We start from the raw sequence: 12630 nt of genomic DNA, 5'->3' as shown, positions 1-12630 counted from the left end.
TGTGTTTTATATCCTTGAATCTCTCTGAGACTGAATAAATGAATTATTCTCTCTGTATTGTTTTCCTATCTATAAAAGGAGGATAATAATTATGTGGGTTTCATTGCAGGGTCAGTAATATCGGATGCATTAACACATTTCAAATGTGTTCCTTTTTTGTTTTTGCATCGTAAATTCTGCAGGCTATATGTGTTCGGTATTGCTAAGAAGAAGTAGCAGGCAAAAGTACAGGGGAACAACAAGTGGCAGAAACATGACAAACACAAGGTGAAAGATGGATTGTAAGTAATTTGACACTTCAACAGAGAAAAGTCACCACCTTTTTGTATGGAGACATATAATTTCTTCTTTCTCTGGCTGGAAATGCTGGATGTCTTAGTCTTGACTTTGCCAGTGGTGTGTGTTGCTTTCTTGGGGGAAGAAGGTAATTCTGTGAACTGAGGATACTAGTGCCATCTGTAGCCTGTATCTACCAGAAGGCAACAGCCATCTGTTATTCCCCTGGTTGTGAATATCACAAATGTCCACACATTTCCAGTGTGCTTTTGTCACCCAAGTGATGTGTAGGGGATGAAAACTTGTCAGAGTTAGTTTTCATGTTATGTCATTTAGGTCACTGTGTTCCACCTCACATCATTATGCTTGACACCAACCCTTACCCAAGAAGCATCTTCACAAATCCCAAACATATCACCTTTAAAGTTCAATATTCCAGCATGTCTCTTCATAGGCCGAAGGACACTTCAAAATGTGAAAGCAATTTATTCTAAGATTGTTCATAATTTTTAATACCCCTAAGATGTTTCAGAGAGCAAGGGAAACATGTAGCTTTTCATGACAGATAACTCATGTTTCTCACATCTCCAACATAATTTTATTCAGACTCCAGAATACAATATTCTTTCCCATATTCATGCACAAGCATCTCTACCCCTTTTGAAGGACTTCCAGTTCTGACAGATTGCCTAGCCTTAGAGGTTCTCAAGCTGTGCTTTAGGATTCTAAAAAATCAGTAATCTCATGTCAATTTCGTCAGATTCATTACCATGTGGAACATACTGCCACATCTATAGTCAGGTGGGAAATTCAGACCTCTATATTTCAGTCCCCTCTGCACTCTTACATGACTGCCTCTTGACAAACAACCTTACACCCAGTTTTCTGGTGAGTTCATCCAGTAGTGATTGCACAATTGCAGTGTGGACTGTAGGTTTTCTGAGTGTATGCAGATTAAACAGGGATGTCCAATGTGGTTAAATCTCAATCTTGTCCTCCAGTCTCATCTCCTACTCCAAGCCCTCCCTAAGATCAAACAGCACCTGCACTTGCCTTCCCTCTTTAGTATGTCAAATAGAAACCCAACGTTGTTCTGTGCACACTCACAAACTATGACTCTACAGATAAATAGTCTGCACTTCCAGTTCTGAAATAGATTGCTTGGCTTTGAGGCTCATAGACTTCAGGATTATATAAATCATGTCAACCTTGTATCATTTTTATCATCAATTCAGTTCTACATGTACCTTGCGGCCACATTCTACTAGGTGTGGTAAAGCCTCATTATAGTGGCTGTGTTGTCTTAACATGGCAAAACCTAGAGTCATCTGAGAAGAAGGAGTCTTTTAAGAACACTCCTCTATGAAATGTCCTATAGAAAATCTTGAGGAGCCCTGTGCACATAATGCTAAGTTTTGTGAAGAGATACATGGTTGTAAAAGAAGACAACTGAGGTAAGTATGGATTGAAAAGCGTTACCTAGTATTCCTTAGTTGTATCTGCTTCAGTTCCTACCTATAGGTTTCATCCTTAACTAATGACTTGTATTCTCTCAATGATTTACAGTGTAGCTTCCTGCTTGCAATGGTAAGTTACCCAAAAGTCAGCCCCACTGTGTTGTTCCCCATTTACAGCTCTGCCTTTGTGCATTGTGGGTGGGCTGTCCAGAACGTCCCCTTCCACTGTTATTGTCAATGTGACAAGATAGTTCTCATCAAACAGATCATATACTATATGTGTGGGTATTCTATACAAGCAGGGTACCAAATCCACCCCCACATGTTACATCCTACATATGGATACAGACTGTACTCAACACATCACATTGAATAGATCCCCTGAATCTCTCATGTTCATATCATGCACAAAAACTCAGGCCTAGGACTATCATGCAGCTTCTGTATTTAAATTCCTCCATTCGTTATTTAGTTCCAACTTTCCTTTGCCACCTCTGTACTCCCAATCCTGTTTCTGATGGACAGGCTTTGTTTCTGGTATGTATGATGAGATATATACAACTTTGTCATTCCCATCAAGGTTAACCCCCTGCTGGACACCAGGTATCCAGCATAACACCGAATTTGAAGTTGTGTTTCTCCAGTAGTGAGTCCACAATTATAGCATTCATGATAAGAGGTGTAGGTAAATATGTATAGATTAAAATTTGGTTTCCTATGCTGGAATGTCCGAAACTTGACCTCCAGTTGCATGTGCTATACCCAGCCCTCCACCAGGTAACAGCATCAAAACTGGTCTTCCCTGTTTAGTACTCCCAGAAACAAATCCAGTTCTGCTTTGTGCAGAAGTGTAGAACATGCTTTTGTAGACACAATTGCTGGAATTCTAACTCTGACACAATTTGCCAGGCTTAGCAGATCTCTGTCTATTTGTTATGATTCTATGAACATTGTAATCTTACATCATTGTTTCATCAGATTCAGTACCATGTGGACCAATCACATTCTTCTGCCTCAACATAAAGACTTTCCAAGATGGTTTGTTCAGTTGCTTTTATCCAATGTAGAGTCATCTGGGAAGAAGAAAACCTAATTGAGGACATTCCTTCATGAAGTGCTCTGTAGAGAAATTGTTTAAGTGCTCCAATGTGTATGGAGACTTAAAGATATCTGGAGCCCTGTATTGTTGTTAAGCTTCTAGAGGTGATTCTCAATTTTACAAGAAGGCAATTCAAGTTACCTGTGGAGTGCAAAGAATAGTTTAGTATTTATTTGTGTTATCTACTTTAGTTCTTTCATTTATGTTTCTTCCTAGATGGCTGATCTCTGTACTCTTACTTATGGAATGGGGTGCTCCTGCCTTGCTTTCTATGGTACGCTTTCCCAGATTCAAGATCAACAGTGATGTTACCGATATGTGGTGGCTCACAGCTTAGCCATTTGTTCTTGTAGTTCACCTCTCCAGAAGCTCTCTTTCAGTGTGCCAGGATAGTTATAGTTACAGTAATACTGCATTATTTCTCTTGAATTTCTAGAGAATGGAGATAACTATACCACCCATCCTGCAATCCAATCCCTAACTCTGGATGCCTATTTCTTTCAATGACTTTCTTTGCCTGAATGTCTTCCCTCAATTTCTCCTGCCCATACAATGCATACAACTACAGGTCTATGTCCTATCCTGTAGATTCTGCATCCAACTTCTTCAATTAGTCTAGTAGACACAGATATGTTTGTGAGTTCTATACTCCCATTCTCTTCCATGACGGACAGGTCTGATACTGGTTTGCTGACCAGATTTACAGGCCTTTGCCTTTCAGTGTCTTGTTCATTATTCCATGCTTCTCTTGAGAGAAAATGATCTCCAAGCAATTACTGATGAGTTGCTTTCACTAGTGGGTCCTCAAGTATAGTCTCAATTGCTGGAGGCCTACCTAAGTATGAAAAGATTTCACATGAGCTTCCTTTGTTGGCAAGTCTGAACCCTACCCTCCAGTCTCTTCTCCTATTTTTAGGAATTCCCCCAGATCACAAAGCACCTGGACTGTGCTTCCCAATTTAGTATTCCCAAATACAGCCCAAATTCTGCTCTGTACATACTCCCTGACCTTGTTTCTTGGAACCCATTTGCTGGATTTACATTTTGACACAGATAGCCTGGATTTGAGCCTCTCAGACTGTTTCTAAGGACTCTATTAATCCAGAAATCTTGCATGATTCTTTTATCATCAGAATTAGTACCATGTGGGCCATGTTGCCACACTCTTCTGCCTGGAGTGTTATAGCCTCACCAAGATGGTTTGTGTTATATTAATGTGATTCACCTGAGAGAACATTCCTCCCTGAAAGAATCTGTAGAAAAGCCTGCTTAGAGCTCTTAGTTAGGGTTTTACTGCTCTTAAAAGACTTCATGACAAATGCAAGTAATATAAAGCACAACATTTAATTGGGCCTGGCTTACAGGTTCAGAGATTCAGTCCATCATCATCAAGTCAGGAACATTGTGGCATCCAGACAGGCATGGTGAAGGATAAACTGAGAGTTCATCTGAGGGATAGCAGAGAACTCATTTCCACACAGCTAGGAGGAGGTTCTTAAGTCCAAGACCACAGTGACAACACCTACTCCAACAAGGTCCTAATAGTGCAACTCCATGCACCTCACATACATAAACTCTCACAAGCTGTCTTGAGCTATGGTTCTTATGGTAGTTTGCAATAATTGGCAGGTTTTGCCATGCTTTCAGAAGTGGTTGAAGTTTGCTTAAGAAGGGAAGCCAAAATAGTATTGGAGTGCAAAGCATTTTGTAGTAATCCTTAATGGTATCCATTTTTCTTCCTGCCTCTAGATTTCTTATTTCCTTCCTGACATGTGTTCCCTCACAGATGGACAGTCAACTTCCTGCCCTGCTATAATGGTAGTTTGTTCCAGAATTAATGCTAACTGTGATGCTCCCAATATATGTAAACAATTCAATCATTGCTCCTTGCTGTTGATCTCTCTAGTATCTTCCCTTCCACGCCATCTTCAGTTGCCAGGATAGTGCTGGTAACACTGATCCTGCACAATATCTCTTGCTTTCCTAGAGAACTAAGATATCCATAATACTACAACACTCTAAGGCCTAACTCTTTCCAGATTTCTCTTTTATCCTTACTCTTTTTAAATTATTTATTTAATCTTTTTTTTTTTTGCTTCAGATTTTATCCGACTACTGGTTCACACTTTGGCTGTTCCATATCCCATACACCACTCCTCTACCCCTATCTCCAGGAGAATGACATCACCCTTTCACCAGACATCCCCACTCCCTCCGTACTCCAGTCTCTTGAGAGTAGTAAGGTGCATCTTTTCTTACTGAGGGATGCCAGACCCGGCAGTGTTCTGCTGTATATGTTTGGGGGGTTCTCATATGATGGTTTATGCTGTCTTGCTGGTGGTCTAGTGTCTAAAAGATCTTAGGGTCCAGGTTCTCTTAACACCTTTGCCTAAATAACTTCCCTGGAATTCTCCTGTTGAGACCATCCACACAACCTTTCGTGCAACTTCCTAATCAAACTTTCTCAATTGTTTCTCCATCCTCCAGCTTCCATTGCCATTTGTGCACAGCCAGTGCTGTTTCATTGGAACAGGGCTTATACCAGGTTTTCAGGAAGAGGTCTACAGAAGTTCTTTTCCAGTTTCCTGTGCATAACGCCATGCTTGGCTCTAAGCACTCAGTTTTGTACCGAATTTCTTGTTATGTTTGCTCCAATATCGAGTGCACAAGTACAGTTACAGTGCAGGAGGCATACCTAATTATGACGAGATTTCACATGGTGCCCTTAGATAGGGCAAGTCTGAAACTTGCTCTCTAGCCCTTTCTCCTATCTTCTGGCCTCGCTCAGATTACAGAGCACCTACATATGCCTTCCATGTTTGGTATTCCCAAATTTTAACAATCATTTTTCTTCCAGTGACTTCCTCACCCTGACTTGGCTGAATGCATGCACAGAGCCTTTAACACAATTTTCTGGGGTGGTGCACTTATATTTTTTCAAAGCCTACTTTTAATAAGAGTTTTAACATGCTTCAACCACCTTTTTAGTCCACAACCCATCAGAAAGAGTAGAAAAGAAATGATTAGGATATGGGGGGAAGTAGACTTTTCCAGAAATATTTGTTTGGAGCAAATCTAATCTTCATTGTCAAATATACACCTTCAGGCAATTTAGCAGTGTTAGAAAAGTAAACACCAGGCAGAAGTGGTTGCATGACCCTGTAGAAACATCCAGTCCTCTCCCAAATAGGTATCAGTCAGTAGGAATGAACAAAACCAACAGGGATGCCATGTTTTCTAACATGACTATCTCAATGAAGTGATGACTAGTGAGGAAGTGTTATAAATGGCCTGTGTCACGGTCAGTCGAGTAGTATTTATACACCCTCTAAGTATCACATATCCTTGCACTGGTTTTTCCTCAGCAAAACACCATGTGAGTCTCTCTTCTCAAAACTCCATGTGAGTCTGACATTGCTTTGCCAATTGGCTGGAGTATTTGGATGCATTGAGATGTCCAGAAGGTTCCACAAGATTTTTGGTGTGTTTCTTTCTATGAAGTCATGACAAATGATGGCCATAAAAGACTGGCAAACATACCAAAAACATCCAGCATCCTTCTTCATCTGTTGGATCCCTCTTAATGTCATGCATCCTTAAACATGTTTGCTTTAGCAAAAAATTTTTCACCTGTATACCCAAGTCAAATATCATTTGACATAATTGACTTTCAAGAACGCACAAGTTTCCACATAATATACTTCTGCATGTTTATGAATTTTCTTATTCTCAAACATGAAACGTCTAAACAAAATAAAACATAGTCCTAAGAATCATCACATTTCAAATACATGAGTTATTTGCAATAAAATAAAATAATCTAATAAAACAACTTTAATTTTCTATCAATATAAAAGAGTTAAACAATACCATGTTATTCCTGTTGATATTCATTTAATAAAAATACTTTTTTATCTTTATTAAAATGATTATTATTTATGTTTCAATTGCTATTCCCCTTCCCGGTTTCCAGGCCAATATCTCCCTAGGCCCTACACCTCCCGTTCTATATGGGTGTTCCCCTCCCCATCGTCCCCCCATTTCGCCCTCCCCCAAACAAACACGTTCACTGGGGGTTCAGTATTGGCAGGAACAAGGGCTTCCACTTTCACTGGTGCTCTTACTAGGATATTCATTTCTACCTATGAGGTTGGAGCCCAGGGTCAGTCCATGTATAGTTTTTGGGTAGTGGCTTAGACCCTGGAAGCTCTAGTTGCTTGGCATTGTTGATCATATGGGGTGTTGAGCCCCTTCAAGCTCTTCCAGTCCTTTCTCTGATTCATTCAATAGGGGCCACGTTCTCAGTTCAGGAGTTTGCTGTTGGCATTCGCCTATATATTTGTTGTATTCTGGCTTTGTCTCTCAGGAGAGATCTACATCCAGGTCCTGTCGGCCTGCACTTCTTTGCTTCATCCATCTTGTCTAATTGGGTGGCTGTATATGTATGGGCAACATGCGGGGCAGGCTCTGAATGGGTGTTCCTTCTGCCTCTGTTCTAAACTATGCCTCCCTATGCCTTGCCAAGAGTATTCTTCTTGCCCTTTTACAGAAGGAGTAAAGCATTTGCATTTTGGTCATCCCTCTTGAGTTTCATGAGTTCTGTGCATCTAGGGCAATTCAAGCATTTGGGCGAATAGCCACTTATCAATGAGTGCATACCATGTGTGTTTTTCTGTGAAAGGGTTACCTCACTCAGAATGATATTTTCCAGTTCCATCTATTTGCCTATGAATTTCATAAAGGCATTGTTTTTGATAGCTGAGTAATATTCCATTGTGTAGATGTACCACATATTCTGTATCCATCCCTCTGTTGAAGGGCATCTGGGTTCTTTCCAGCTTCTGTCTATTATGAATAAGGCTGCTACAAACATAGCGGAGCATCTGTCTTTCTTATATGTTGGGGCATCTTTTGGGTATATGCCCAAGAGTGGTATAGCTGAGTCCTCAGGTAGTTAAATGTCCAACTTTCTGAGGAACCTCCAGACTGATTTCCAGAATGGTTGTACCAGTCTGCAATCCCACCAACAATGAAGGAGTCTTCCTCTTTCTACACATCCTCGCCAGCATTTGCTGTAACCTGAGTTTTTAGTTCTTTTTTTTTTTTCGGGTCTGGGGACCGAACCCAGGACCTTGCGCTTCCTAGGCAAGCGCTCTACCACTGAGCTAAATCCCCACCCCCGTAACCTGAGTTTTTGATCTTAGCCATTCTCAGTGGTGTGAGGTGAAATCTCAGGGTTGTTTTGGTTAGCATTTCCCCTATGACTAAAGATGTTGAACATTTCTTTAGGTGTTTCTAAGCCATTCAGCATTCCTCAGGTCTGAATTCTTTTTTTAGCTCTGAACCCCATTTTTAATAGGGTTATTTGTCTGCCTCTGGTCTAACTTCTTGAAATTGTTGTATGTTTTGAATATAAGCCCTCTATCTGTTGTAGGATTGGTAAAGATCTTTTCCCAATCTGTTCGTTGCCATTATGTCCTAACCACAGTGTCCTTTACTCCTTTGCCTTACAGAAGCTTTGCAGTTTTATGAGATCCCATTTGTCAATTCTTGATCTTAGAGCATAAGCAATTGGTGTTTTGTTTAGGAAAGTTTCTCCAGTGCCCAGGTGTTCGAGATGCTTCCCCACTTTTTCTTCTATTAGTTTGAGTGTATCTGGTTTGATGTAGAGGTCCTTGATCCATTTGGACTTACGCTTTGTACAGGGTGATGAGCATGGATTGATCTGCATTCTTCTACATGTTGACCTCCAGTTGAACCAACACTGATTGCTGAAAAGGCTAACTTTTTTTCCATTGGATGATTTTGGCTCCTTTGTCAAAAATCAAGTGACCATAGGTGTGTGGGTTCATTTCTGGGTCTTCAATTCTATTCCCCTGGTCTCTCTGTCTGTCTCTATACCAATACCATACAGTTTTTATCACTATTAGTCTGAAATACTGCTTGAGTTGAGGGATAGTGATTCCCCCAGAAATCATTTTATTGTTGAGGATAGTTTTAGCTATCCTGGGGTTTTAGATATTCCAGATGAATGTGCCATTTGCTCTGTCTAACTCTCTGAAGATTTGGATTGATATTTTGATGGCGATTGCATTGAATCTGTAGGTCGCTTTTGGTAAAATAGCCACTTTTACTATATTAATCCTGCCAATCCATGGGCATGGGAGATCTTTCCATCTTCTGAGGTCTTCTTCAATTTCTTTCTTCAGAGTCTTGAAGTTCTTATTGTACAGATCTTTTACTTGCTTGGTTAAAGTCACGCCAAGGTATTTTATTTTATTTGGGAATATTGTGAAGGGTGCCGTTTCCCAAATTTCTCTCTCAGCTTGTTTCTCTTTTGTGTCGAGGATAGCTACTGATTTATTTGAGTTAATTTTATACCCAGCCACTTTGCTGAAGGTGTTTATCAGCTTTAGTAGTTCTCTGGTGGAACTTTTTGGATCACGTCAATATACTATCATGTCATCTGCTAATAGTGATATTTTGACATCTTCCTTTCCAATCTGTATGCGCTCAATCTCCGTTTGCTATCTGATTGCTTGGGCTAGAACTTCAAGAATTTTATTGAATAAGTAGGGAATGAGCAGCCTTCTCTAGACCCTGATTTTAGTGGGCTTGCTTCAATTTCTCTCCATTTAATTTACTGTTAGCTATCGGTTTGCTATATATGGCTTTTACTATGTTTATGTATGAGCCTTGAATTCCTATTCTGTCCAGGACTTTTATCATGTAGGGGTGTTGAATTTTGTCAAATGCTTTCTCAGTATCTAATGAAATGATCATGTGGTTTTGTTCTTTCAGTTTGTTTATATATTGGATCACGTTGATGCTTTTCCAAATATTAAACCATCCCTGCATGCCTGGGATGAAGCCGACTTGATTATGGTGGATGATTGTTTTGGTGTGCTCTTGGATTTGGTTTGCCAGAATTTTATTGAGTACTTTTACGTCGATATTCATAAGGGAAATTGGTCTAAAGTTATCTTTATTTGTTGGATCTTTCTGTGGTTCAGGTATAAGAGTAATTGTGGCTTAATAGAAGGAATTCAGTAGCATTCCTTCTGTTTCAATTTTGTGGAATAGTTTGGATAGAATTGATATGAGGTCTTCTATGAAGGTGTGATAGAATTCTGCATTGAACCCATCTGTACCTGTGTTCTTTTTGGTTGGGAGACATTTAATGAATGCTTCTATTTCTTTAGAAGTTATGGGGTTGGTAAAATGGTTTATCTGTTCCTGATTTAACTTCAGTAACTGATATCTGTCTAGGAAATTGTCCATTTCCTGCAGATTTTCAAGTTTTGTTGAATATAGGCTTTTATAGTAAGATCTGATGATTTTTTGAATTTCCTCTGATTCTGTAGTTATGTCTCCCTTTTCATTTCTGATTTTGTTAATTTGGACACACTCTCTGTGTCCTCTCGTTAGTCTGGCTAAGGGTTTATCTATCTTGTTGATTTTCTCAAAGAACCTACTTTTTGTTCTGTTGATTCTTCCTATGATCCTTTTTGTTTCTACTTGGTTGACTTCAGCTCTGAGTTTGATTATTTCCTGCCTCCTCCTGGGTGTATTTGCTTCTTTTTGTTCTAGAGCTTTTAGGTATGCTGTCAAGCTGCTGATATATGCTCTCTCCTGTATCTTTCTGCAGGCACTCAGAGCTATCTATGACTTTTCCTCTTAGCACAGCTTTCCTTGTGTCCCATAAGTTTGGGTATGTTGTACCTTCATTTTGATTAAATTTTAAGAAGTCTTTAATTTCTTTCTTTATTTCTTCCTTGACGATGTTATCATTGAGTAGAGCATTGTTCAACTTCCATGTATATATGGGCGTTCTTCCCTTATTGTTATTGAAGACCAGCTGTAGTTCCTGTTGGTCTGATAGGATGAATGGATTATTTCTATCTTTCTGTATCTGTTGAGGCCTGTTTTATGAACAATTATGTGGTCAACTTTGGAGAAAGTACAATGAGGTGCTGAGAAGAATGTATATCCTTTTGCTTTAGGATAGAATGTTCTATAAATATCTGTTAAGTTCATTTGGTTCATGACTTCTCTTAGTTTCTCTATGTCTCTGTTTAATTTCTGTTTCCATGATCTGTCCATTGATGAGAGTGGGGTGCTGAAATCTCCTACTATTATTGTGTGAGGTGCAATGTGTGTTTTGAGCTTTATTAAGGTTTACTTTATGTATGTAGGTGACCTTGTATTTGGAGCATAGATATATAGGATTAAGAGTTAATCTTGGTGGATTTTTCCTTTAATGAATATGAAGTGCCCTTCCTTATCTTTTTTGATGATTTAAGTTGAAAATCAATTTTATTCGATATTAGAATGGTTACTCCGGCTTGCTTCTTCAGACCATTTTCTTGGAAAGTTATTTTCCAGCCTTTCATTCTGAGGTAGTGTCTGTCTTTTTCTATAAGGTGTGTTTCCTGTACGCAGCAGAATGCAGGGTCCTCATTGTGCATCCTGCTTGTTCAACTGTATTTTTATTGGGGAGTTGAGGCCATTGATGTTGAGAGATATTAAGGGATAGTGATTGTTGCTTCCTGTTACATTCATATTTGGATGTGAGATTATGTTTGTGTGTTTTTCTTCTCTTTGTTTTGTTCCCAAGATGATTAGATTCTTGCTTTTTCTAGGGTGTAGCTTGCCTCCTTATGTTGGGCTTTACCATTTATTATCCTTTGTAGTGCTGGATTTGTAGAAAGATATTGTGCAAAAATGGTTTTGTCATGAAATATCTTGGTTTCTCCATCTGTGTCAATTGAGAGTTTTGCAAGATACAGTAACCTGGGATGGGATTAGTGTTCTCTTAGGGTCTATATGACATCTGTCCAGGATCTTCTGGCTTTCATAATCTCTGGCGAGAAGTCTGGTGTGATTCTGACAGGTCTGCCTATATATGTTACTTGACCTTTTTCCCTTACTGCTTTTAATATTCTTTCTTTATTTTGTGCATTTGCTGCTTTGATTATTATCTGACAGGAGGAGTTTCTTTTCTGGTCCAAACCATTTGGAGATCTTAGGCTTCTTGTATGTATATGGTCATCTCTTTCTTTAGGTTAGGGAAGTTTTCTTCTATGATTTTGTTGAAGATATTTACTGGTCCTTTGAGCTGGGAGTCTTCACTATTTCTATACCTATTATACTTAGGTTTGATCTTCTCATTGTGTCCTGGATTTCCTGTATGTTTTGGACCAGTAGCTTTTTCCAATTTACATTATTTTTGACAGTTGTGTTGATGATTTCTATGGAATCTTCTGCTCCTGAGATTCTCTCTTCGATCTCTTGTATTCTGTTGGTGATGCTTGTATCTATGGCTCCTTGTCTCTTCCTTTGGTTTTCTATATCCAGGGTTGTTTCCCTGTGTTCTTTCTTTATTGCTTCTGTTTCCATTTTTAAATTCCTTCAACTCTTTGATTGTGTTTTCCTGGAATTCTTTCAGGGATTTTTGTGATTCCTCTCTATAGGCTTCTACTTGTTCATTTATGTTTTCCTGCATTCCTCTAAGGGAGTTCTTCATGTCTTTCTTGAATTCCTCCAGCAGCATGATCAAATGTGATTTTAAATCTAGATCTTGCTTTTCTGGTGTGTTTGGATATTCAGTGTTTCCTTTTGTAGGATAATTGGACTTTGATGATGCCTTGTAGTCTTGGTTGCTGTTGCTTGGGTTCCTGGGCTTGCCTCTTGCCATCAGATTGTCTCTGGTGTTACTTTGTTCTGCTATTTATGACAGTGGCTAGACCATCCAATATGCCGGTGTTTCAGGAGTGCTGAAGACCTGTTTTCCTGTTT

At 39.3% G+C, this 12630-nt stretch overlaps 1 pseudogene; it reads left to right on the top strand.

Moving 5' to 3' along the window:
• The window catches only part of LOC100362249 (hypothetical), a 109146-nt pseudogene that overhangs the window by 16523 nt on the left and 79993 nt on the right, over positions 1–12630 (top strand).

Source organism: Rattus norvegicus, chromosome X (genome assembly GCF_021556685.1).
Source record: "Rattus norvegicus strain SHRSP/BbbUtx chromosome X, alternate assembly SHRSP_T2T, whole genome shotgun sequence".
Classification (NCBI taxonomy): Eukaryota; Metazoa; Chordata; class Mammalia; order Rodentia; family Muridae; genus Rattus; species Rattus norvegicus.
This window is presented reverse-complemented; position numbering and strand designations above follow the sequence as displayed.